The following is a 24,358-nucleotide window of genomic DNA, read 5'->3' as shown; positions in this document are numbered from 1 at the left end:
AACCAAGCCTGATGAGGGATGCTTGAGGGAGTTGGGTATGCTTTGCCTGGAAAAGAGGAGACTTAGAGGAGATATGGATAGGACCTAAACTAATGGCTTCCAGTTACAGGTGAAACTCAAAAAATTAGAATATCATGGAAAAGTTCATTTATTTCAGTAATTCAACTTAAAAGGTGAAACTAATATATGAGATAGACTCATGACATGCAAAGCGAGATATGTCAAGCCTTTGGATTTTCTGAGATTTTCAGAGATTGTTAATTTGGGGTTTTTATCAGCTGTACGCCATAATCATCACAATTATAACAAATAAAGGCTTGACATACATATCTCGCTTTGCATGTCATGAGTCTATCTCATATATTAGTTTCACCTTTTAAGTTGAGTTATTGAAATGAATGAACTTTTCCACGATATTCTAATTTTTTTGAGTTTCACCTGTACAAGAAAGAAGATTCTGACTAAACATTGGAAATAACCTTCTGATGGTAAGAGCTGTTTGACGGTGGACTAGACTCCCTTGGGAGGTTGTGGGCTTTCCTTCACTGGAAGTTTTTAAGGAGAAATTGAATGGCCACCTGTAAAAACTCTTGAGAAGGGATTCCTGCCTTAAAGGGGGATTGGGCTAAATGACCCTTGAAGGTCCAGCTCTATTATTCTATTTTATTCTGGATAAAAATGTCTTCAGAGTGGGAAATGGACACATTTACAGTAGCAGCAAGGATAGGGAGAGAATCTTTGAATTTGCACCCAGGACAAATTCTTGCAGTCAATGTGGAGCAATGTCTGAAAGGGCCAGTTGAAATAAAATAAAAAGCTCAACGTATTTTTGAAGCGAAGATGTGCTACCAGCATTCCCAGCACAGCTTCGAGTTGAAAGCAATTTTGCAAACAGCGCCAGGGAGCCTATGCTGGAAAAATGAAACAAGCAACCCCCTTTTCTCAGCAATCTGTTAATAAATCCCTAGCCCCATAAATATACCATTGTAGGCAAAGGTGTGCAGTGTTGTGTCAAAATATAAGATTTTCTAGTTGCTCTAATGGAGCATGGGGAACATTATCCAGTGTGATTTGAGACCAGAGTTGGGAAACTTGCCAGTGTGTATATATGAGGCTTTCAAAGAAAGAAACTCCTGTTATCTCCAGACTGTTAGGAACTAGGAAATTCTACACAGGAAGAAGCATAAGAACATAAGAAGAGCCTTGATGGATAAGGCCAATGGCCTACCTAGCCCATCATCCTGTTCTCACAGTGGCCAACCAGATGCCTATGGGGAGTGTGCAAACAGAATTTGGACACAAGAGGACTCTCCCCTCTTGTGGTTTGTAGCAGCTGGTATTCAGAAGCATTGCTGCCTCTAACCATAGAGGCAGAGCATAACCATTGTGGCTAGAAGCCATCAATAGCCCTCTCCTCCTTCATGAATTTTTCCAATCCTCTTTGAAAGCCAGGACGTGGGTGGCGCTGTGGGTTAAACCACAGAGCCTAGGACTTGCCTTTTCTCTAATCTATGAAGTCCCAACCACTGAAAACTTTCTTCCTTTAGGTTGCCCTTTTATGAACCTTTCCAGATCCAACAATATCCTTTTTTTTGGTGAGGCAACTAAGTAGGGAGGTTAATGCCTCTGCTTCTCTCTCTGTGTGTGTATTATATGCACAGTAGTGTGAGAAGTAGAGGAGGCCACTGGGTGAGGGGCGGCAAAAATCCTTCTGGAAGGAGCTGTTTATATTATTTATATGCCACTTCAATCTCTGCCAAGTGGTAGCAAGAGATGCTAGCAGTCTTGGCACTTAACCAGGGTTGTGTTTCCGTTGGGAAACCAAGGCACAGTGAAGACAGATGCCTTCAAGAAATATGGTTTATTTTACACATATTTACAGCTAAACCCTTCAGTGGTGGGGTACAGAACATTATACCCCAATAGTGTCTCTTGCTGCTCCTCTCATGTATTCATCAAGCTTGAGACCTAAGCAGCAGACAGTCATGTTTTCTAGTCTCTTGGTGCAGCCTCTCCCAGCCAGCGCACATGGAGCTCTCCCCACTTCCTCCTTCTTGTTGCCAGAACACCTTGCCAAAAAAAGCCTGCTGTGTAAAAAGACAACTTTTTTTCTGTGTGGCATCACGCCTACGTTACCCTGGCAACCTTCCACTTGGTTACCCCAGGGTCTTTGTCTTGTAGATGGCTTTTGTGGTGGGTTAATGGCAGGGCCATCATCTGCCTCTGTCCCTCTGCAGGGCAGGAAAACAAGCTCAGCCTGTCAGCTCTGTTTAAACCCCATCACCCATGAATCTAGAGGGGGAAATCTGGCACCCAGGGATCTGCAAGAACCCTGTTCCCCCACTAACCCATAGTAATATGAAAGTCAGTGTTTCATACTTTCAGGTCACAGAAAGCCCAGTTGGAGTAATATGAGAGCTGTCTTATCTTCATTCATGTCAAACTGCCAGGCTGTTGTTCTCCATCATTCTGCATCTGGGGAGGAATCATTAAAAGTGTGTCGGGAGTTGGAGGTGTGTGTGTGTATTTTAAAAATTTAGAATCAGAGAACTGTAGAGTTGGAAGGGACATTGAATGTAATCTAGTCCAACCCCCTGCAATGCAGGAATCCAAAAAGAAGAATAAGTATTTTCTGTGGGCCTCAGACTTGAGAGCTGGAACTCTGATGGGCTTCCGTCGGACTTGATGACTTGGTAGAATCTGCCCGGCAGAAAAACAAGGCTGTATATTATTCTGTCCCCTTGCAGGGCTCTGTGGGGACACAGAGTGAACTCTTGTCTGGGTATCCTGCCTGCCCCCTCCCTGCCTTGAGAATGGTGCTTTGCACAGTGGAGGTTGGAAGAGGCAGGAGTCTCCTCCACTCTTTGTTCCAGCCTCGTCCCCCCTGTGGGCTGGTATTTTTGCATTCCAATCCCATCAGTTTTTTTTCCTTTTTTGCAGAGAGGAATGTTTTCTAAACTTGCCTTCCCCTCTGGCCCCTGATCTCCCCTCCTTCTCCCGCTGTTCTCAAGGCTAAAGCGTTGCAATTTAGAGAATGGCATTTCTGGGATTCTGTTTCCCCCTTTCTCAATTTATGCACCACCACCATCCCACTTACACTGTCCTTACACCTTGAGAAACTGGATCGCTGCCCAAAAATGTGAGCAGTGCCTCCCGATATTCATCAGTCCCCCTGCCCTCGACTCACAGTATCAAAGAACTGCAGAGTTGGAAGGTAACCCCAAGGGTCCTCTAGTCCAACCCCCCTGCAATGCAGGAATCTCAACTAAACCATCTATGGCAGATAGCCATCCAACCTCTGCTTAAAAACCCCCACTGAAGGAGAGTCCACCACCTTGAAAGGGAGTCCATTCCACTGCCCAACAGCTCTTACCATAAGAAAGTTCTTCCTGATGTTTAGTCACAATCTTCTTGTCATCTCAACCCATCAGTTTGAGTCCTCCCCTCTGGAGTAGCAGAAAACAAGCTTGCTCCATCTTCCATGTGACAGCCCTTTATATATTTGAAGGTGAGTATCATAGCACCACTCCAGGCAACCTCAGAAGGTGGTTGAACTCTCATTCATTGGAGGTTTTTAACCAGAAGTTGGGTGGCCACCTCTCAGGGATTCCTTATCTGTGATTCCTGCATTGCACTGTTGGACTAGTTGACCCTTGGAGGTCCCTTCCAACTCTATTGTTTTATGATTCTATAACTTGCCTGAAGTGTATGGAGGTATTTTACCTACAGACCCTTTTCGTGGCCCTCTTTGATCTGTGCAAGGCCAGAACTGTAGTTTACATAAGAACATAATAAGAGTCTGCTGGATCAAGCCAGTGGCTTATCTAGTCTGGCATCCTGTTCTCACAGTGGCAAACCAGCTAGCAGGAATCAAGAACAAGAACTCTCTCCCCTATTGTGGTTTGTTACCTTTTAACCAGAGAGTGGACTAAATGACTTCTTGGTTATCTTTGGCCAGAAGGGGGACTAAATGACATCAATGCTATGTACCTAATGCCTCTCTCCTTCCACTTCTTGCTTGATCCTCCATGCTTGTCCTTGTCTTCTCAGCTCTCTGTGGAGATGGGGAAGCGAATGTTGGATTCTGTCTCCCATTTTTACTTTGCTTTGCTCCCTGCTAAGCTTGAGACAGTGATCTTGGAAGACAGTGTCAGAAGCCCCAGTCAAGACAGGAAATGATCAAGACATCAAGATGATTTCAGCAGAGATGGAATCAACTGGTGGATGAAGCTTGGAAACAACCCAGCAATGTTATTTCTGCTTCAACAAGGTTTGCTCTTCTACATGCTTGGTTATTTTGGACAGTATTCAATTACTTTTTTGTGCTAGCACAAGAATTAGAAGATAGTTGAAGATGGCTATCACACCACCTCCCAGTCTTTTCTTTCCAGACCCTTCATCTTCTTGGTAACCCTCCCCTGCACACCTTCCAGTTGCCAATATCCTTCTTAAATTGTGGTGCTCAGAACTGGACACAGAACTCCACTGGGACCTGACCAAGGCAGAATAGAGCAGTACTATTACTCTCCTTGAAGCTGAGGATCCAATACTTTGGCCACCTCATGAGAAGAAAAGACTCCCTGGAAAAGACCCTGATGTTGGTCACAAGGAGAAGGGGATGACAGAGGACGAGATGGTTGGACAGTGTTCTCGAAGCTACAAACATGAGGTTAACCAAGCTGCGGGAGGCAGTAGAAGACAGGAGTGCCTGGTGTGCTCTGGTCCATGGGGTCACGAAGAGTCAGACACGACTAAACGACTAAACAACAACATTACTCTCCTTGATATGAGCACTCAACTTCTCTTGGTGCAGCTTAGAACTTCATTAGCCTTTTTTTGCTGCTGTATCACACTGTTGATTCATGTGAAGCTTATGATCTACTTAGACCACTCGATCCTTTTCACATGGACTACTGGCAAGCTAGATATTCCCCATCTTATATTTGTACAGCTGGTAATTCCTGTCTTAAGTGTAAAACCTGACATTTGTCCCTAATGAAATTCATTGTGTTTGTTTGGGCCAAGTTCTCCAATCTGTTAAGGTAATCCTGAATCCTGATTCTGTCTTTGTGACATTAGCTACCCCTCCCAGTTTGGTGTTGTCTACAAATTGGATGGGCATCCCCTCAATTCCTTCATTCAAGTAATTTATAAAGATGCTGAACATCAGTGGGCCCAAGACAAAACCATGCAACATTCCACCTGTCCCTTTTTCCAGGATGATGAGAAACCCTTAGTGAGCACCCCTTGTAAGTCAACCACTTACAAATGCACCTAAACAGTGATATCATGCATGAGCGCAGAACCAGCTCTCCCATTAGGCAGAGTGAAGCAGATACTTCAAGCCACAATTCTGGGGCAGATGGCTGGGCATTATGGGAGTTGTAGTTTGCAGGGTGCTTCTGGTCAAGGGTGAAAGCCAGCTCCAGTGTCACAGTAGATGGCTTAATGAGGATGTCTACCCATTGTGCAGCAGCTGTGAAAAAGGCAGATTCCATGCTAGGGATCATTAGGAAAGAAATTGAAAATAAAACTGCTAATGTCATAATGCCCTTATACAAATCTATAGTGTGACTGCATGTGGAATACTGCTTGCAGTTCTGTTCACCTCATCCCAAAAAGGAGATTGCAGATTGGGAAAAGGTTCGGAAAAGAGCAATCTAAATGACTGAGGGGATAAAGTGACTCTATGAGAAAAGGCTGCAACATTTAGGGCTTTTTAGTTTAGAGAAAAGATGAGTAAGAGATTACACGATTGCAGTTTATAGAATTGTGCATAGCCTGGAGAAAATGAATAGTTAAAAAAAAAGTCTCCCTGTCTCATTATGCTAGAACTCCTGGAATTCCGCGAAGTTGAAACTTGGAAGATTCAGGAGAGATATGGAACTTGCTCCCACAGGAGCCATTGTAAGAATGATTGAGGACAAAACTAAATACTTTGATAAATACATCAGTTGAATCTGAATGTATCTTTGAGCTCTGCAAATGGCAGGCTTGGAAGAAAGGGTGCTTAATGCTTTCCAGTCTGTGGGGATAGGCTGCTTAACCCTTTCTTCCCACACCACAGTCATGGTGCAAATCCCTTTGCCTTCCTGAAGCTTCCCCGAAGAGGAAGCTTTCATTGGCAGCTGTTCAAAAAGGATTCACAAAACTTCATGCGGCACATTTAGTCGTTTCTTTAAAAGCATCACTGGACCAGTTAATATTTCAAAAAATCTCTTAAGCGGCGTGCCGTCTAAGAAACAAGCTATGTGTCATTAAAACAGTAAAACCAATAAAACGGTGATATAAAAAACGCATAGAAGCATTTAAAAGCAAATTAAATAGAACCACAGGGTCCAACCCCTTGAAACCCAGAGGATTCACATTAAATAGGGTCCAATATTTCTAGGGTCAAGGAAAGTCTGGGCAAAAAGATAAGCCTCCACAAGAGCAAAACACATGCAAAACATGTGGTGGTTGCTACCTCTCATGTGGCAGAGGGAACAGGAATTCCAGCATGCAAAGACATTACCAGAAAATGCCCATTTGGGTGGCCACTGTGGCCAGCGCCCGGGGTGAGTGGTAGGGAGGGAACATGCACATTCAATTACCTAACAGTGTCCCAGTAAATCACAGCACAGAGTCATTCCGTTGCCTGGAGAGGTCACATCCTGGTTCACATAGAGAAGCCATTTTCAATGGAGCCCAGCGATGGGAGCATACAGCTGTACTGAGGCAGCACTGGGTGTTGAAATTTTGCACCCCTAAAAATTATGCCTCTGGGGCAACCACCCTGTGCCCCCTCTCCGCCACACTATGCCATTGCACTGTGGTGTGGTTATATGAATTTCCCCCAGGTGATCTTGCTGAAGGTATTTGAAGGGACAGGCAGCCTTTTCAGACAACCCAGGAGTTGCTCAGGTCTTTATATGTCAACATGACTTTGCTCATAACTGGCCACCTGTCAGGAATTCTTGAGCTGTGAATCATGCATTGCAGAGGGTTGGACTGAATGATCCTTGGGGGTCCCCTCCGCCTCTACAATTCAGTGTGTTTGATTCGGTTATCTCTGTACTTCCTTCTGCACATGGGTGACATGTCCAGCTGCAGGAGTCATGGCTAAATAATCCCCAACCGATATAATAGAATATTAGAATGGTTGATTTGGAAGATCCCCACAACAGTAATCTAGTCCACCCCCCAGGAATGCAGGAATTGCAGCTGAAGAATCCATGATAAATGATCATACAACTTGCACTGAAAAACCTCCCATTAGTTATAGAACAGTAGAGTTGGAACGTACCCCCAAAGGTCATCTAGCCCAACTCCCTGCAAAGCAGGAATCTCAGCTTAAAAAACCCCTGGCAGGTGGCCATCCAACTTCTGCTTAGAAACCTCCAATGAATCATAGCATCATAGAACTGTAGAGTTGGAAGGAACCCCAAGGGTCCTCTAGTCCAACCCCCTGCAATGCAAGGATCACAGCTAAAGAGCCCCCAAATTGGGGTTCCTTTCCCTTGCTGCATAGAATGGGCCCTGAGTACGAAGGCAGCTTGAAGCACTTGTGATGCTTCTGTGGATCTTGTAACTTTTTCTTTTTGTAAGGGCATAATTGGATAACTAATAATAATAACCTTTCGAGGTCATCCTTTCCACTGTCAAACAGCTCTTACCATCAGAAGGTTCTTCCTGACATTGAGTTGGAATCTTCTTTTTTGTAACGTGAAGCCATGGATTCAGGTCCTGCCCTCTGTGGCTCTCCAGCAAGCTTAGGTGGCCATCTGTCAGGGATAACTGAGCTACAAATCCTGCATTGCAGGGGTTGGACCAGATGACTCTTGATCTTCCATGTCACAGCCTTTCAGATATTTGGGGGTGTCTATCTTGTCACCTCTCAGTTTCTTCTTCTCCAGGCTAAACCTGCACAGCACACAGTTTCTATTCTTATCAACACTTATTTTTCTCCGCCCACACATCACAATCCTCAGGTGTTTTTCCCTAAGCACACACCTACTGCATACAAAAATTCCTCATTGCAAACTTTAATGGCCGGTCTCAGTTCTTCTAAAACTTGCATACATAGCACACTGACATCAGGGTAGTCGCAGTGTGAGTCCAGACAGCAGTCTATTTCTCAGTTACCTGAAGTCAGAGATGAACTGGAGGAAGGGGAGCCCATTGGCCTTCCCCATCAGAAGGACATCAATTGCATTTCCATATGCAGAGCTGGGTAGGAAATGGCAGAAGTTTTGCCATCGTTTTGGATGACTCACAGACTTCAACAATGTGAAAGCATCCTCCGCCATGCTGTGGCACAGCTGGACAGAACAGGCCACAGACCTATTTTTCATCTTCACACATTGCAGGTGTTGGCCTTGAGGCTCAGAGGTGTCCAGAAAGGAATGTGAGCATCTTTGGGTTGGATTAATCACACCATGGTGACATCCCCAGATGCTCACAGCAGGCTTGAATATCTGCTGCGAGATCCAGATGTCCCCCTGCTCTTCTGTCTTTTCATTTCATAGAATTGTAGAGCGGGAAGGGACCCCAAGGGTCATGTAGTCCAACCCCCTGCAATGCAGGAATTACACCTAAAGCATCCCAGACAGACTGCCACCCAACCTCTGCTTAGAAACCTCAAGGAAGGAGAGCCCACCACTTTCTGAGGGAGTCATTGCACCGTCAAACAGCTCTTGCTGTTGGAAAGTTCTTCCTAAGGCTTAGTCGGAATCACCTTTCTTGTAATTTGAATCTGGCAGTGTTGGCCTGTGAAGCGGGAGAAAACAAGCATACTCCACCATCCATGTTATATTTGAAGGTGGCTCTCGGTCTCCTATTCTCCAGGCTTAATTTCCCCATCTCTCTCACCCGCAAGAAGGTGGGCATGGCAGGCCTGATAGACACTGGAGCTGTGTATGGTGGTGGCACATAAGCTGTCAGCTCAGTGTTTTGGTCCAGTGTTCCAGGGCTTGTGGGGAAGGGAGAAGGCCTGGGCAGAGCAGAGCTGCTTCTGCCTGACCATGTGCCTTCCCAGAAGTGAAGGATAGGGATGCAGAGCTGTGAGTCTGAATATGGAGGAAGCAAAGTTGAAAGAATGCAGCTGTTGGCTATAATGGGGGAGAGAGAGGTCAGAGGGGGGAAGAAAGGGAGGAATGAACAGCTGCCAGAGTTTCAGGAACCTGCCCTTAGTCTGGGCAGCAGCAACAAAGAACAGGAAGACAACAAGGAAGCCATGGAGGAGGTGGGGGGACAAAGTAGGGGTCGGAGGCTCAGAAACCAGGGAGTTAAGGGCTCCAGCAACAGTTACCCAAGAGGAGAAGAGCCTGCAGATTTATTATTCTGCAGAGAGATTGGAAGCACTGGCTGGCGTGGTGCAGAGACCAGAGGTAGAGTCCGGCAGGTGAACAAGCTTGGGAGGGCCAGCTTGGAGGGGTGTTTTCAGTGCCTGAAGGACAAAGAGCACCAAAAGTAAACATTTGAGTGTTGAAGGAAAGGAGCATCTCCTGGAGTTGGGCCTGGCAGTGGTGAAGCATTTTTTCATGGAGCCCAGGGCACACATGCCAGGGGGGCAGGGCACAGAGGGCAAACAGACACCAGCCCTAAGCTGCTTTGCGAGGCTGAAATGATTCTGGCTGTGATTCCTGCATTGCTGGGGGTTAAGCTAGATGACCCTCGGAAGTCTCTTCCAACTCTACAGTTCTATGATTCAATGGATTCAAATGTCCCCAGTTGCGTTCTTCCAGCTCAGTGCCCTGCCACCTCCCCTCCCGCCACCCCCAAACCACTTCTCATATTTTAAGTGGGTCTTTCTTTGTTTACGCTTGACAGCCCATTCCTCATGTTTGTGTTTTTGTGGTGCATTAACTATGTCATGTTTGAAAAAACAAAAAGGTCTAGTTACTAATGGAAGACATGCCGAAGGGGCCCCGCTCCGCCTTGGGGCGTGCTTTAGATTAGGGCTGCATGCCGTGCTGATTCAAATCCAGCCCCTGATGAAATTTGTCAAGATAATCCAATTGAGATCCTGGTTACCCTGCCCATTCCTTCCTGCTTTCATTCACTCGTATACGTGAGTCTGGCTTCACTTCACTTTGGAGCATGGACTTCTCTATTGGTTGTTTTAGGTATTCATCAAAATTCTCTTCTCTGCAAAAAGAGAGGGCTTATAAATCCTTCTTCTTGTCCTGCAGCTTTCCTCCAGAGAAAATTGCTCTTTAGCATTCAATTGGAGCAAAGAGCAATTCGGGTTTTCTCCACACTGATGTTTGTTCTCATTTAGAGCTAAAAAATGGAGTGTTTTTTTCCTAGGCAAGGAGCAGGGCAAGGGGGAAAGTGCTCAGACCCATGCTTTCCAGGCATGTGGCAAGCAAAAGTGTGGATGAGTGTAAACAGGGATGCAGATGGTCTCCTTTCAAGGTGAAAAGAAGGGGGGGGGGAGCTTGCCAAATGTATGAGAAGATACCTGGAAGACAAAGCAAGCTTGTTTTCTGCTGCTCTGGAGAGGAGGACCCAAACCAATAGATTCAAGTTGCAAAAAAAATTGAGATTCTGACTAAACATTAGGGAGGACTTTCTGGTGGTAAAAGCTATTTAACAGTAGAATGGACTCCATCAGAAGTTTCTGGATTCCACTTCATTGGCAAATGTTAAACATAGGTTAGACAAATTCTAGGAGCTACTAGCTACGATGGCTATGCTCTGCCTCTATGCTCAGAGGTGGCAATGATTCTGAATGCCAACTGCTGGAAGCTGCAAGAAGGGAGAGTATGTTCTTATGCTCAAATCTTGATTGTGGCCTTTGGGGCATCTGCTTGGCCACTCTGAGAAAAGGATGCTGGACTAGATGGGTCATTGGCTTTATCCAGCAACGCTTCTGATGAGCTTATGTTCCTAACTACATATTAAAGCAAAAGCTGCCGATCAAGCATTTGTACTATCTAAATTCCCTGTATTCCTAAAAATGGCTTTCAAGTGTCATTTTATTTTGAATCCCTTAAAGTTCCAGTAGGAACCTTCAAATAATGAAGCAAATGGTTGTTTTGTGCTTGCTGTTGACTTAGATTCATCTGCAGTAGAATATCTGTAAGTTGATCTTAGCTTCCAGAAATGCTTTGTGCTCAAATCCCTCCCTTCTCAATGCAAAAGTTTTCTGTCGATTTTCACCCCTCTTTCATTGATCTTCTCATTGCTCAAGGCCATTTGCTTCCAGAAAGCTGTGTTTAATTTTACGCCCCCTCATTACGTTCACAAATAAGCTTCTACCATATAAATTTCTCACTGTGAGTCTGAACATGGAACTTGATCCTCCTTCTCTGGGGGGAAAAAACAAACTCATTTGCAGAACAGCTATGTTCGAAGCAAGAGAAAGAACAAGGAAGTAGTAGGCCCTCTGCCTGGAAGAAGGAGGAGAAATGATACTGAGTGACAGAGAGAAGATGGAAATGCTCAACACCTACATTGCCTCTGTGTTCACCCCAAAGCAAAACACAGGGTGGATGGCAATCTGGCAGGGATTCTTGAGCTGTGCATTGCAGGGGGTTGGACTAGATGATCCTTGGGATCCTTTCCAACTCTTCAGGTCTATGATTCCCAAGCCTTTTTTCAGGGTGTGCTGGCAAAGCTTCTGAGAGCTACCAAGCCAAGCAAGTATCCAAACAGACCAAGTTAACTGTGCATGCTGCCTGCTTCCTTCTTTATGGAGTCTTTGCCATTCTGCTTTGGATACATTCCACATATCCCCACTTTTCTCTTTATGTTCCCTGCTCTTCAAGATGAATATTTTCAAGTGTCCCTCTTTTAAGATTTTCCTAGGATTCACTTGGAGATGCAACCTGTGTTGGAACCTTAAAAGAGATGCATCAAAGAGCCGTTTTCTCCCCTGGATACATGAGTTGTCTACCTTCCATTTCAAAACAGACCACAAATCTAAACCTGTTGTCTGCCAGGATTTTGTTTTCAAGTGTGTTCTCCAGGGCTGCTGTTCAAGACCAAATCTTGATAGAATTGATATGATAATCATCTCCAAACATATGAAAGGCCATCCCGTGGAAGATGGAGTGAGCTTGTTTTCTGCTGCTCCAGAGGGTAAAACCTGAACAAATGGATTCAAATGATAAGAAAGGAGATTCTGACTAAACATCAGGAAGAACTTTTCAACTGTAAGATCCACTTGATAGTGGAACAGACTCTCTCAGCAGGTAGTGGACTCTCCTTCCTTGGAGGTTTTTAAGCAGAGGTTGGATGGGCATCTTTCTCGGATAATTGAGCTGTGATTCCTGCATCGCAGAGGATTGGATTAGATGACCTTTGTGCATTTCTTCCAATCCTACAATTCTACACTTTTAAGTAAGAGAACACTTGTAAGTGGGTAGTAAAAAAACATAGCACAGACATGGCCCTGTTCCCTGCAGAGGGGAACCTTCAATCACCCACCTGCATCTGGCTCACTGTTTCTTAATATCTATCTGGAGTTTTGGGCTGGATCTACATTGATCTTCTAAACATTATAAAATATAATGTTCTATAACATTTACTGGCAGTTTCCCTTTGCCAGTGGCTCACTGCTCTGCAGCACCCTCTGTTGTCACATTTTAATAATTCATTGTTAGAGTTATAAACAACGAGTGTAGATCTGCCCTTGGTGTACCTTGTCAGCCATCTGCTGATGACACACAGCTCTCTTTCTCTTTTGCACCTGCAGGTGAGGCAGTGGATATACTGGACCTCTGTCTTGCCTTGGTAGTCGACTAGATGAGAGCCAACAAACTGAAGCTCAATCCAGATAAGATGGAGACATTGTTAGTGGGTAGACCAAATGACTGGGAGGTTGATAGGGTTACACTCTCTCTGCTCTTGATGAGGTTGCACTCCCTCTGAAGGAGCAACTTTTTTGCTTGGGAGTACTCTAGGATCCTTTTCTGTCGTTTGAGGTTCAGGTTGCCTTGGTGGAGTGCCTTCCATCCCAGCTGAGCCCCTGTCTGGACAGGGTTAGGGAGGGACCATGCAAAGTTGGCCCAGCTCAGCTTCCCATTGAAATCTCCAGCTCCAGCACCTTGTTACCATCTACACTTTGGAACTGCCTATTGACATCAAGCAGGCACCTTCACTGTACTCTTTCGGGCTGCCTTGTTTAGATGAGCCTGTCCAGATGCTTAGAAAGTTGATGTGAATTTCAACTTGTTTTTGGTATTTTAACATTTTGTATGTTTTAAACCATTGTTGCCAATTTTTTCTTGATCATTTTATGTCATCTTTCTATAAACTGTTTTGAGGTGTGTTTGTTTTTTCACAGTCACACAGTGCATAAATTTTATGAAAGAAATACACATAATAACTTCCACCAGGGTCCCTGGACTGAAAGGTGTATAGGCCTCCAGGTCGGGCTCAATGCTATGGCTTGTGGGTTGTTGGATGTGGCCTAAGAGAAAGTTTTCCAACTTTAGCTGGATGTATCTAACTCTAGTCAGTGATTAACCTATAGATACCCGAAGTGAGTTGCCCTGGAGCCGGAGGACAGTGGCAGCACAGACATGAGCGAAAGTCATTCTCGGACATCACTCATTCTTTGCTGTCAACGCCTGAGGCAGGAAGCCGTCTCCATGGGCCTTCTCAGTCCGAAAGCAAAGAGATCATCACCGCAGCTCTGGAGGGATGAAGTTCAAAGGAGTGTCAAGTCTGAAATCCTTGGAAGGAAGCATGTGGGCTCCTTCCTTTTTTCCGACAGGAGGACAGGAGCAGTGAAAGGAGCCTGAACGAGAAGGGCAATTGTTCCATTTCAAAGAATCGTAGAATCAGACAGTTGGAAGGTAACCTGAAGGATCATCTAGTCCAACCCCTTGCAGTGCAAACATCACATTCAAAGAATTCCTCACAGATGGGCATCTGAGCTCTGTTTAAAAATTCTCCACCTTCCGAGGGAGTCTGTTCCTTTGTCAAACAGTGCTTATCCTCAGAAAGTTCTTCCTGATGTTTAGTTGGAATCTGCATTCCTGTCATTTGAATTCGTTGGTTCAGGCCCTCCCCTTTGGCACAGCAGACAACAAGCCCTTCAGCAATTTAAAGAAAGCTGTAATGTCACCTCTGTGTTCTCTTATCCAGGCTGAACATCTCCAACTCCCTTCACCATTCCTCATACCAGGAGCAAAACAAGGTTTTATTTCATCTAGGTCAAAGACCCAGTTTGGCAGCTCCCATGTGCATTTGCACATACAGGCTGGGAGCCTCAATGGCACCCCTTTACCTGGGGCAAAAAAACCAGCTAGTTATCCCCACCTCCACCCCATAGCTATGGCACTGCCTCATAAGGCTTGGTTCCCAGACTCTTCATCATTTCCATCAACCTCCTCTGAACACACTATACATATCTCATACTCTTCAAGGGTACTATTTTAAGTGGAACATCTTGGACTGACAGAAGTCACCCTGGTTTCTGAGCCCAATTCAGGAAGTCCCATCTTGTCTCCACGGGACCAAAAGACTATGTTTTTTTGGTTCTGCACCAGCTGACTCTGCAAGTCAGTTGGCTCACACCAGAGCATGGAAGGACTCAAAAAGAAAAGGAAGACTTATCTGGACCCACATGTCCCCACTTTTCTTCTTCCTTCCATTGTGGCACTTCCAGAGGCTGGCTTCCAGAAGTGCATCCACAGCACTGGAGGAGGAAGAGGAGAAAGAAGAGGCCACACTGGTCAATGCAGCATCAGCTAGGGATCCTGGAACTGGACACAGGACTCCCACTGGGGTTTGACCAAGTCAAAACAGAATGGTATTATGATTTCTCTTGATCTGGACACTGGACGTCCATTATGCAGCCTAGAATTAGGTCTTAAGGTTGTGGTCTACAAAAACCCCCAGATCCTTTCCATGTGTGCTGCTGTCAAGCCAGGTGTCGCCCATCCTACAGTTCTGCATCTGGTTATTCCTCCTTAAAATGAAGAACCCTACATTTGTCCCTATTGAAATTCACTGGTTAGTTCTGCAATCTGTTAAGGTCATATTGGATCCTGATTCTGTCTTCTGAGGTATGAAATGAACAGATGCAGCAGTTAGCTTCCAACTTGCATTTGCCCTTAATGAGAAAGAGGGCTCCCTCTGGAATTCTTAGACAAGACCTGGTTTTTTTAAGGGCTCTTTGAAACCTTTTTCTTCTTTCTAATGTAGATTTTTTCCCCAAGTGAATCTCTAAGCACAACACTCCCTTTTTTTGCAATTATTTATTCCACCTTTTATGTCATGAATTTTAAGGAGTAAAATGCTTCCAGTGGGAGATAAAAATGTACAGAATGAAGGCTGATGATCAACAGGAAATGTAACTGTGACCTCAAAAAATAGTTTTGTGGTACTCCCATATTTAACACAAGGCCTTAAGACATACCACAAATGTAACCCCCTGCCCCATGGGCACTTTGCATTGCAAAACTTGCTCAGACATGTAGTCAAATAGCAGCAGGCAAGGTTTCAAAAATACCAGGCACCTGGAAAATCAGGTCAAGGGAAATCATAGCACCACTCTGATGACCAATGGAAAATCTGTTTCGAGAGAAGAAGTTCATGATGAAGACTGCTGCCCCACATCACAGAATTAGAAAATCATATAATTGCAGAGTTGGAAGGGATACCAAGGACCATCTAGTCCCACCACTTGCAGTCTAGGAATCACAACTAAAGAATTCTTGACAAATGGTTATCCAATTTCCATTGGAAAACTTCCAATGAATCCTACAGTAGAATCACAGAAGAGTTGGAACATGGAAGAGACTCTAAGGGTTGTCTAGTCCAACCCCCTGCAGTGCAGGGATCACAGCTGAGAGATGTCCATCCAAGCTCTGTTTATAATCCTCCAGTGCAGGTGAGTCAGGGCTCATCCACAGTTACCTTTGCTCTGCATTTCTAGGAACAGGTCCAAGCCTGAGTGTTTTCCCCCTGCCACAGCTTTCCCCTTGAAAAACCTGCTCCTTACCCCTGAATCAGAGCAAATGGCAATCTGCAGGAAACCCAAATTGCTGTTTGCTCCAATTCAGCAGCAAAGATTTTTTTTTCTGGGGGAAGCAGCAAGAAAAAAAAAGAACTGGGATATGGACCGGGAAAACACGGACCTGTGCCTAGAAAGTGCAGGGCAAAAAGTTAGCGTAGATAAGCCCTCATAGAATTACAGAGATGGAAGGGACCCTGGGGGTCATCTAGTCCAACCCCCTGCAATGCAGGAGTCTCCATTAAAGCATCCATGACAGATAGCCATCCAGCCTCTGCTTAGAAAACCTCCAGTGAAGGAGAGTCCACAGCCTTAAGGTTATCTGTGTGCTCTTACCTTGTGCACGGAAACGTTGGTAATGTTTTTATGGACTTTCAAAACAAATAATCATCTGTAAACTTAAAGGGAACTGTGGCAAACTGAAGACCAGAAAAAGATTAGTGGGTGGGGGTGGTATCAGAAATTGACATGGTCAGATTTGTCCCCACATTTCAGCCTGGCTGTCTTTATAGTGGACGCAAAGGTTAAACAGCCACTTTGAAGAGTGCACTTTTATGTAATGGATTCTTCCCATACCTCATTTTATTTGAGAAGTGCAGGGCAGTTAAACATCCCTTTGAAAAAGAGGTAATGCCTGAAGCAGACTTGTTAAAAAAATAATGTCATGGTGGGTCATTCTTTGCAACCATTTTTTAAAAAATTGAACTACTACACTGTCATTTCTTTTTTCCTGCATGGATTTATTTTACATTTTTTAATTAGACTGTCTTGCAAAACAAACAAACCCTAAATACAAAATGAAACCAAACTCAAAAGGTTTAAAAGGTGTCACTACATCTTTCTTTGGAGGAGGGGTTTGAAAAGGACAGTGCAATCTTCTGCATGTCCAATGAGCAAAGAGAAGCTAACACGAACCAGTTCCAAAGCGTTTCTCCCCTTGGACTCCCAAGGCTGTCTGCATTTTTATGTAAGTCTGGACTTCTCTGCGGCACAGAAGGGAAGACTCTAGGCAGATGCCTCCAAGGATATTTCACGACGCTGCCGATTACGAATGTGCTGACAGGTTCCTGGAATGGAGAACTACCCAAATTGATAATGCTCTAAGCTTCAGGGGATGAGAGCAGCCACTATATACCTTGCTTACAGCAGGGAAGGCTATGCAAGCAAAGCAAAGCTATTAGAAGTGCTTTGGAATGTAAGTTCCTCTTGAAGTTAGCATCAAAGGATTTTAGAGAGGGGAGGGACTCCCAAGTGCCATCTAGTCCAATCCCCTGCAGTGCAGGGTTACTCCTGGGCCAGTCCAGTAGTAGAAGTGCAGAGCTCACCAAAGTTTGTAACTACATTATCTCCTAGGTTGTTTCCCTGATAACACTTAGCTGCTTTACTACCTAAGTACATTCCTTATCCAAAGTTTCTTCTTGAGGTTGTAAAGCTAAACAGACTACTGAGCCAATGACACCCCCCCCCCCAGGTGCCCAGGGCTAGTTATTTTATTTATCATTTCATGAAATTTGTAAAATTGTAAAACAACAACCTCAAAGTGGTTTATAAAAAGATTAAAACAAGAAAATAAAGGGGGAATACAACCATACTTTAAAACATACAAAATATTAAAATACTAAAAGCAGGTGAAAATTCACATCCACTTTCTAAGCATCAGGACAGGCTGGTCTAAAGAAGAATGTTTTTAGCAGGCACAAAAAGAAATGCAGCGAAGGCACCTGCTTTATATCAAGAGGCAGGGAATTCCAAAGTCTAGGTGCTGCCACACCAAACCTAAGGCTTTGAGTCTGGCTTCAGTTGTTGGGAAGGGCTGGGGCAGAGGAGAAATGTGCTTCAGTGCACATTTAAAGCCAGATCTATGGTATTTGCAATTTCCAAAACATCTGCAAACCAAAACACAGCAGTCCTTTGGAATTCACCCTTATCTGAATTTCGCAATTTGGGTACACTTGGCATCAATTGCTTGAGCTGCCATTCAAAATGCAAGTGGTCACTCTTTGTGTAGCGAGATCTGGAAGCTCTTATGCAGCAAGAAAAGAAAAAGTCTGGGTTTTCCCCAATGAGCCTCAGATTTTGCCAGCTCCTTGGGAAGTAACAGGACCCTCTCTTTGCAATGCTTCTTTCCAGGGGAGTTTCTCAGCGCAGTGCCCCTTCCATTGCTCCCCAGCACCAATCCATTAGGGCAGGGGTCAGCAAACTTTTCCCACAGGGGGCCGTTCCACTGTCCCTCAGACCTTGTGGGGGGGCCGGACTATATTTTGGGGGAAAACAAAAACCCACTGACTCTCCCCTCCCTTCTCCACAGCACCGGATGAGTCCCGGTGGCTGCTTACCTGTGCCTTGCAAGTGGCAGGGGCTGGCAGTGGCAGCGGAGGAGGGACGATGAGCGACGTGAAAGGGGTGGTCTGCTCTGCTTTAAATGGTGCTCAGCCAACCACAGCTCCTGTGCCTTGCAAGTGGCAGGGGCTGGAGGTGGCGGTAGAGGGATGATGAGCGGCGCGAAACGGCTGGCTCCAGAGAGGGGCTGCTTAAAATGGTGTTCAGCCAACTGCGGCTCAACAAATCCCAGCCCCCTTCCTCCTCTAGGCAGGGCAGGGAGAAGCCAGGAGGAGGGAGGGAGGAGGCACCACCGTGGTGTGTGTGAGGGAGTGGGGTGGGGTGGGGAATGGAGCAGCCCAAATGATCAGAATCTGCACGCTGATCCACACGGTGATTCCCGGACTGTCTGCAGACTGGATCCAGAAGGCAATTGGGCTGGATCCAGCCCCCAGGCCATAGTTTGCTGACCCATGCATTAGGGCATCCACTGTGACTGGCTTCCTTGTCCTTAAAATGATATTGGAATGAGATATTGGCACACAAATTCTTCCCAAGCATTGGGAATTTTGGGGGGAAATCACAGCCCTTAAAATCTGTTTCTAAGTTTACTAGAGCCTCCAGACACTTTTGATATGATTCGTCATTCCTTTATTTCATATACGGTAGAACCATCAATTTTAAGACAGACCTTGTCACAAACCTGTCAAATCTGGAAAGGTAAGTGTCTGGCTCCATTTAATCAGTGGACTGAAGATATGACTACACTTGCAAGTTATGAACAGATTGCTTACAGACATAACCTTTGCATGGAAAATTAGAATGACATTTGGAATGCATTTATACAAAGTATAGCTGGTTAAAAATACTGGATAGTAATAATAATACTATACATTAGATAACTATATATAGATAGTTTATTAACTCTTATATTGATATACAGTGGTACCTCAGGGTACAGATGCTTCAGGTTACAGACTCCGCTAACCCAGAAATAGCACCTCAGGTTAAGAACTTTGCTTCAGGATGAGAACAGAAATCATGCTCTGGCAGCGTGGCGGCAGCAGGAGGCCCCATTAGCTAAAGTGGTGCTTCAGGTTAAGAACAGTTTCAGGTTAAGAACAGACCTCCAGAACGAATTAAGTTCTTAACCCGAGGTACCACTGTAATATATTTTTTCTTTTCTTTTTTCACTTTTTATGTTGTAATAATAAAATAATAATAGTGTGTGCACGTGTGTGTTATAGAAACTTTACCAAAAAACAAAAAAAACCACACAAAAAACTTGCTTACCTGTCATAGCTAGTTTGAGTGGAGTTTGCCTCTCAGCTCTGGAAAGCTTTGCCAGGAGATAGTGGAGGACAACATGAACTCACTTTTTGCTTACACAGGTGCAAATTTGAAGAGAAAATGTTGTTGCTTGTAAAGTGCTTTGCAATTCATTCTTTTCTGAAAAAGCAGTGTGCTGGTACAACATGGAATAGAATGTGTGGTATGCAGCATGGACAGCTCCCAGTTCACCGACCTTCTAAATCTTGCTCATTTCCGCCTCACAGGATATTGCAGAGTTGGAAATGGTTCAGAAAATGGCAACCAAAATAATCAAGGGGATGAAGAGTGACTCCGTTGTGAGGAAAGGCTGAAGTATTTGGGCCTTTTTAGTTTAGACAAAAGGCTATAAAGAGGCGACATGTTAGAAATTTATACAATGGCTGGGAGAAAGTGGAGAGAGAAAAGTTCTCCTCTCATAACACTAGGACTCAAACTGAATGTTGGAAGATTCAGGACAGATAAAACAAAAGTCCATCTTGCAGAGTTAAACTATGGAACTCACTGCCACAGGAGGCAGTGCTGGCCAGCAACTTGGGTGCTTTTGAAAGAGGATTAGATAAATAGAGAAGAAGGCTGTTGGTGGCTGAATGCTGGAAGATTCAGGACAGCGAAAAGCAAGTTCTTCTTTACACAGTGCATAGTTAACCAATGGAACTTACTCCCCAAGGAGGCAGTGATGGTCACCAACCTGGCTTTTTCTTCTTATTGTTATAATAGAATTATAGTTGGAAGAGACCGCAAGGGTCATCAAGTCCAACTCCTTGAAGGAATCTCAGGTAAAGAATCCATGACAGATGGCCAACCAACCAATCAACTACTACTTAGAAACCTCCAAGGGAGGAGAGTCTACCACCTTCTGAGGTAGTCTGTGCCACTGTTGAACAACTCTTGTTGGTCATAAGGACATAAGACATCTGGTGCAGCATCCTCTTCTCACAGTGTCCAACCAGTGAGCAGAATCTGAGCATATGAGCAACACTCTCCTCCTGTGGTTTTGTAGCAACTGGTATTCAGAAGCTTTGCTGCCTCCAATCATGATGGAACAGCACAGCCATCATGCCTAATAGCATTCAATAGCCCTCCCCTCCATTAATTATTGGGGTTCCAACTCCAGGGAGACTTCTAAGTGTGCACAGCTAGCTCCCTTCACTTTTTCTTAAGATATTTTGAGCGGGGGTAGGGGTTCCCTTCCAACTCTATGATTCTGTCATTCTTTAGCTGTAATTCTGCCATTGCTGAGGGTTGGACTAGAAGACCCTTTAGGCCCTCCCACCTGTACAGTTCTATGATTTTTTTATCAGGCTTTTTCTGTTTTTGTTTTTTTATTAAAGGGTGTGTTTGAGGCAATCCATCCTGACCACTTTAAAAAATAAATCCAAGCAAATGTCCCTGCTTTTAAAATCTCCGTCTGCTATTAAAAGGCCAAGGAGCTTTTAGGACTAAGTGTGATTGCCCAACCATGAATTATGCAGAGTCCATTTGGATCTTCAAGACTTGGACATATCTATAATACATGCACATCAGTGAAGAAGGAGTCACTAATGCATGGATATGGAGCTTAAGACCCTATCACTTCCTCCTGGAAAGGAAAAGTGGGGGAGGAGAAGATGCTTAAGGAGTTCAAGCCAGAGTGAGCAGCCTTGGTTTAATAGCTTTTATTGATGTCTGTCAGACCTCAAATCAACTTTACCGTTGCTACTTTGACAAGATTAGTCTAGACAGTGGTGGACTTAGAGCTCTCAAATTTCAGCGGTGCTCTCTGCAACACTAAAATTCAATTCCCCCCACACCATACTCTATTCTACAACATTGTTGTGGTGCCCCCTGTGGTGCAGCACAGTGCCCATCACCTTAAAACTGCCTCTAGTCTGGTTCTTTGAAAGCTAGAGGCAGCCCCTTTCCTTCAGGTTATGGGAAGCCTTAAAAGTGTCTAGACCAGGGTTTCCCAAACTTGGGTCTTCAGCTGTTTTTGGACTGCAACTCCCACCATCCCTGACCACTGGTCCTGCTAGCTAGGGATGATGGGAGCTGTAGTCCAAAGACTGCTGGAGACCCAAGTTTGGGAAACCCTGGTCTAGAACACAAGAACTTCAGAAGAGCCTCGCTGGCCCATCTAGCCCAACAGCCTGCACTCACAGGGGCCACTCAGATGCCTGTGGGATATCAGCAAGCAGGGCAGGACCACAAGAGTACTCTCTCCTCCTGTGGTTTCCATAAGAAGGTAAGAAGAGCCTGATGGATCAGGGCAACAGCCCATCTAGTCCAGCATCCAGTTCTCACAGTGGCCAACCAGCACCATATGATGGGTGAGATGGACCATTGGCCTGATCTAGCAGGCTCTTCTTATTTTCTTAACTGCTGCTGCACTTCAGACTCTCTCCAGAGCAAAGCTTGTTGGGTGTGTACACAAGAGTGACCTTGGGGCCAGTCACTGCCTTTCAAGCCTGATCTACCTTATGGGATTGTTGTGGGGATTAAAAGAGGGCTAGAGCCTAGGAGACTAGGGTTAAAAATCCCCACTTGGCCATTTGGCTCAATGGGTGAGCTTGGGCCAGTCATTCAGTCTCAGACTAGCCTTCCTCACAGACTGGGCTTTTCTTCAGCCAGAACACATTGGAACTCAGTTCCGGGCACTTCTCAGACGTGTTCATGCTGAGTTCCAGCACCTCTTTTTCTAGAAAAATAGCACTGCTCACAGAGTTATTGGTGTGGGGATTAAATGAGGAGGGGGAAAGCCATGTAAGCTGTCTTGAGCTCCACAGAGAAAAAGGCGGGATATAAATGAAATATAAATAAATAAATACATCGTGCAAACAACCGTCCTCTTTTGGTGACAGATAGATTAGATGCCTTCAATGGGACAAACATCAACTTTGTGGTGGTTGAGTGGAGGAGATCCAATTCTTAAAATTAAACCAAACATTTATTTGTCTAATATTTGGTGACTTTTCCTTGTGGAGTGATCTCCCCTCTCTGCAACTGAATTCCACAGGTAGCATGTTCTTATTATTTTATCTTAATATTTTTTTGTTAAAAGAAAAATCCTCAAAGTGGTTGTCAAAAAGATAAAACAAGAAAATCAAGGATAGAATTCAACAATATTTTATAAATATAAAGAAAGTTAAAATACTAAAACAGATTAAAACACACCTCAATTTTCTAAGCATCTGTACAGGCTTCTCTAAAGAAAAATATTTTTAGCAAGCACTGAAAAGAATACAGTTGCAGGCACCTGCCGGATATCAATAGGCAGGGAGTTCCGAAGTGTAGCTGCTGCCACACTAAATGTTCAAGTGCTTACAAATATGGAACAGGGATTATGTGGCACTTGCAGTAGCGCCAGTTGTGCCCCATTGAAGTAGTTGAGTGAGTGCATGCGGGGGGTGGGGGTGTAAAACGATCTCTTTCCTTTAGCGGTTACATGTTTTGGGAAAACCCAAGGGAATTCAAGTTACTTTGAAATACAAGCAGCAGCGAGCAACAAGGAAACCTGCTTAGAAAATGGTGTGGGTCTCTATAGGATGTTCTCTTCCTTCTCTTCCCAACAGATAGGAAGCTGCCCTTTTGCAGGAGCACATAGTCAAGTAATGGATCTCCCTCCCACAGGAGTTGAGGCAGTGATGGCCACCATCTTGGATGGATTTAAAAGAGGATTAGAAAAGTTCAGGGAGGAGGAGGAGGCTAATGATGGTGACTAGCCATGATGGCTATGCTTTACGTCCATTGCCAAGGGCAGCAATGCTTCTGAATACCAGTTGCTGGAAATCACAGGAGCAGAGAGGGCTCGTGCTCAGATTCAGCTTGCAGGCTTCCATTGGGGGCATCTGGTTGTCCCCTGGGAGAACAGGATGCGGGATTAGATCGGTCATTGGCCTGATCCAGCAGCCTCTTCTAATGTTCTTATGTGTTAGTAATGTCCTCAGTGGAACCTGTGGATCTTCACATACCTGGTCCTTGAACTGCTACAGCAAGGCTCTCTGAGCATCTGAGGCAGGCTGGCCCCTTGTAAGTCCTGCGCCACAATGTCTCTTAGCCAGGACATGAACTTCCCCTGGAAGCCCCAGAAACCTGGGGGTTAGGGGATTAGCACCTGCCCTTCCATGGCTGCCCCTCGGTGTCACTCACACCGGTGAAGCTGCAGCCCTTTTCGCCCTGCCAGAGGTGTGGGGGAACTGTTGGCGTTTGAGGTCACCTGGTGTTTCCTTCCTGCATGGCTCAGAGGATTCGCGGTCTCTTAACAGGCTCCCCACCATACGGCTTGCCATACTTCAGGAAAATTCCTGACATGTCCAGGGAAAACCCGGATGTATGCCAACACAGTGGAAAAAGTTTAAAATACTGGGGTCAACAACTTTGCCAGGAATTTTATTTTTTGAAATACAGGAACCCTACCCCCCCCCGCGCTCTCTTGTGGCCCCAGCGCCCTTCAGAGGCAAAAATAAGGGGAGGGGGTTCCTGCTGCAGTCCCCTCGGGTCCTGGAGAAGGACTGGGTGGGGGACACACCAGCCTCTCAAAAGGCAGTCATGATTGGCTCTGCTCTCCTGCAGTTTGCTTCAGCCATTCTTTTGTTTTTTCTCCTCACCCCTTTCTCTCCCCTAGTGGGTCGTTTAGCTGCTTTGAGCTTAATGGCTGTTAGTCCCTTCCCTGCTGCGTCCAGGGCTAATTTTCTCGCTCGTTAAGGAAGACAGAGGCTGGGCAAAAGGAAGGCCATTTAAAGGCAGGGGAGAAGTTGAATTTGGAGAAATATGAAGGCA

At 45.0% G+C, this 24,358-nt stretch overlaps 1 long non-coding RNA gene across 3 annotated transcripts in view; it reads left to right on the top strand.

Moving 5' to 3' along the window:
* The first annotated feature begins 9,232 nt into the window (after positions 1 to 9,232).
* The window catches only part of LOC128406628 (uncharacterized), a 33,674-nt gene continuing 18,548 nt past the window's right edge, over positions 9,233 to 24,358 (top strand). For all 3 annotated transcript variants that reach the window (XR_008328556.1, XR_008328557.1, XR_008328555.1), the window contains exons 1-2: positions 9,233 to 9,450; positions 18,941 to 18,991. This is a non-coding gene — a long non-coding RNA (uncharacterized LOC128406628). The remainder of the gene's footprint in view (positions 9,451 to 18,940; positions 18,992 to 24,358) is intronic.

This window comes from Podarcis raffonei, chromosome Z (genome assembly GCF_027172205.1).
Source record: "Podarcis raffonei isolate rPodRaf1 chromosome Z, rPodRaf1.pri, whole genome shotgun sequence".
Lineage (NCBI taxonomy): Eukaryota > Metazoa > Chordata > Lepidosauria > Squamata > Lacertidae > Podarcis > Podarcis raffonei.
The sequence above is the reverse complement of the archived record's forward strand: the minus strand, read 5'-3'. Positions and strand labels throughout refer to the sequence as shown.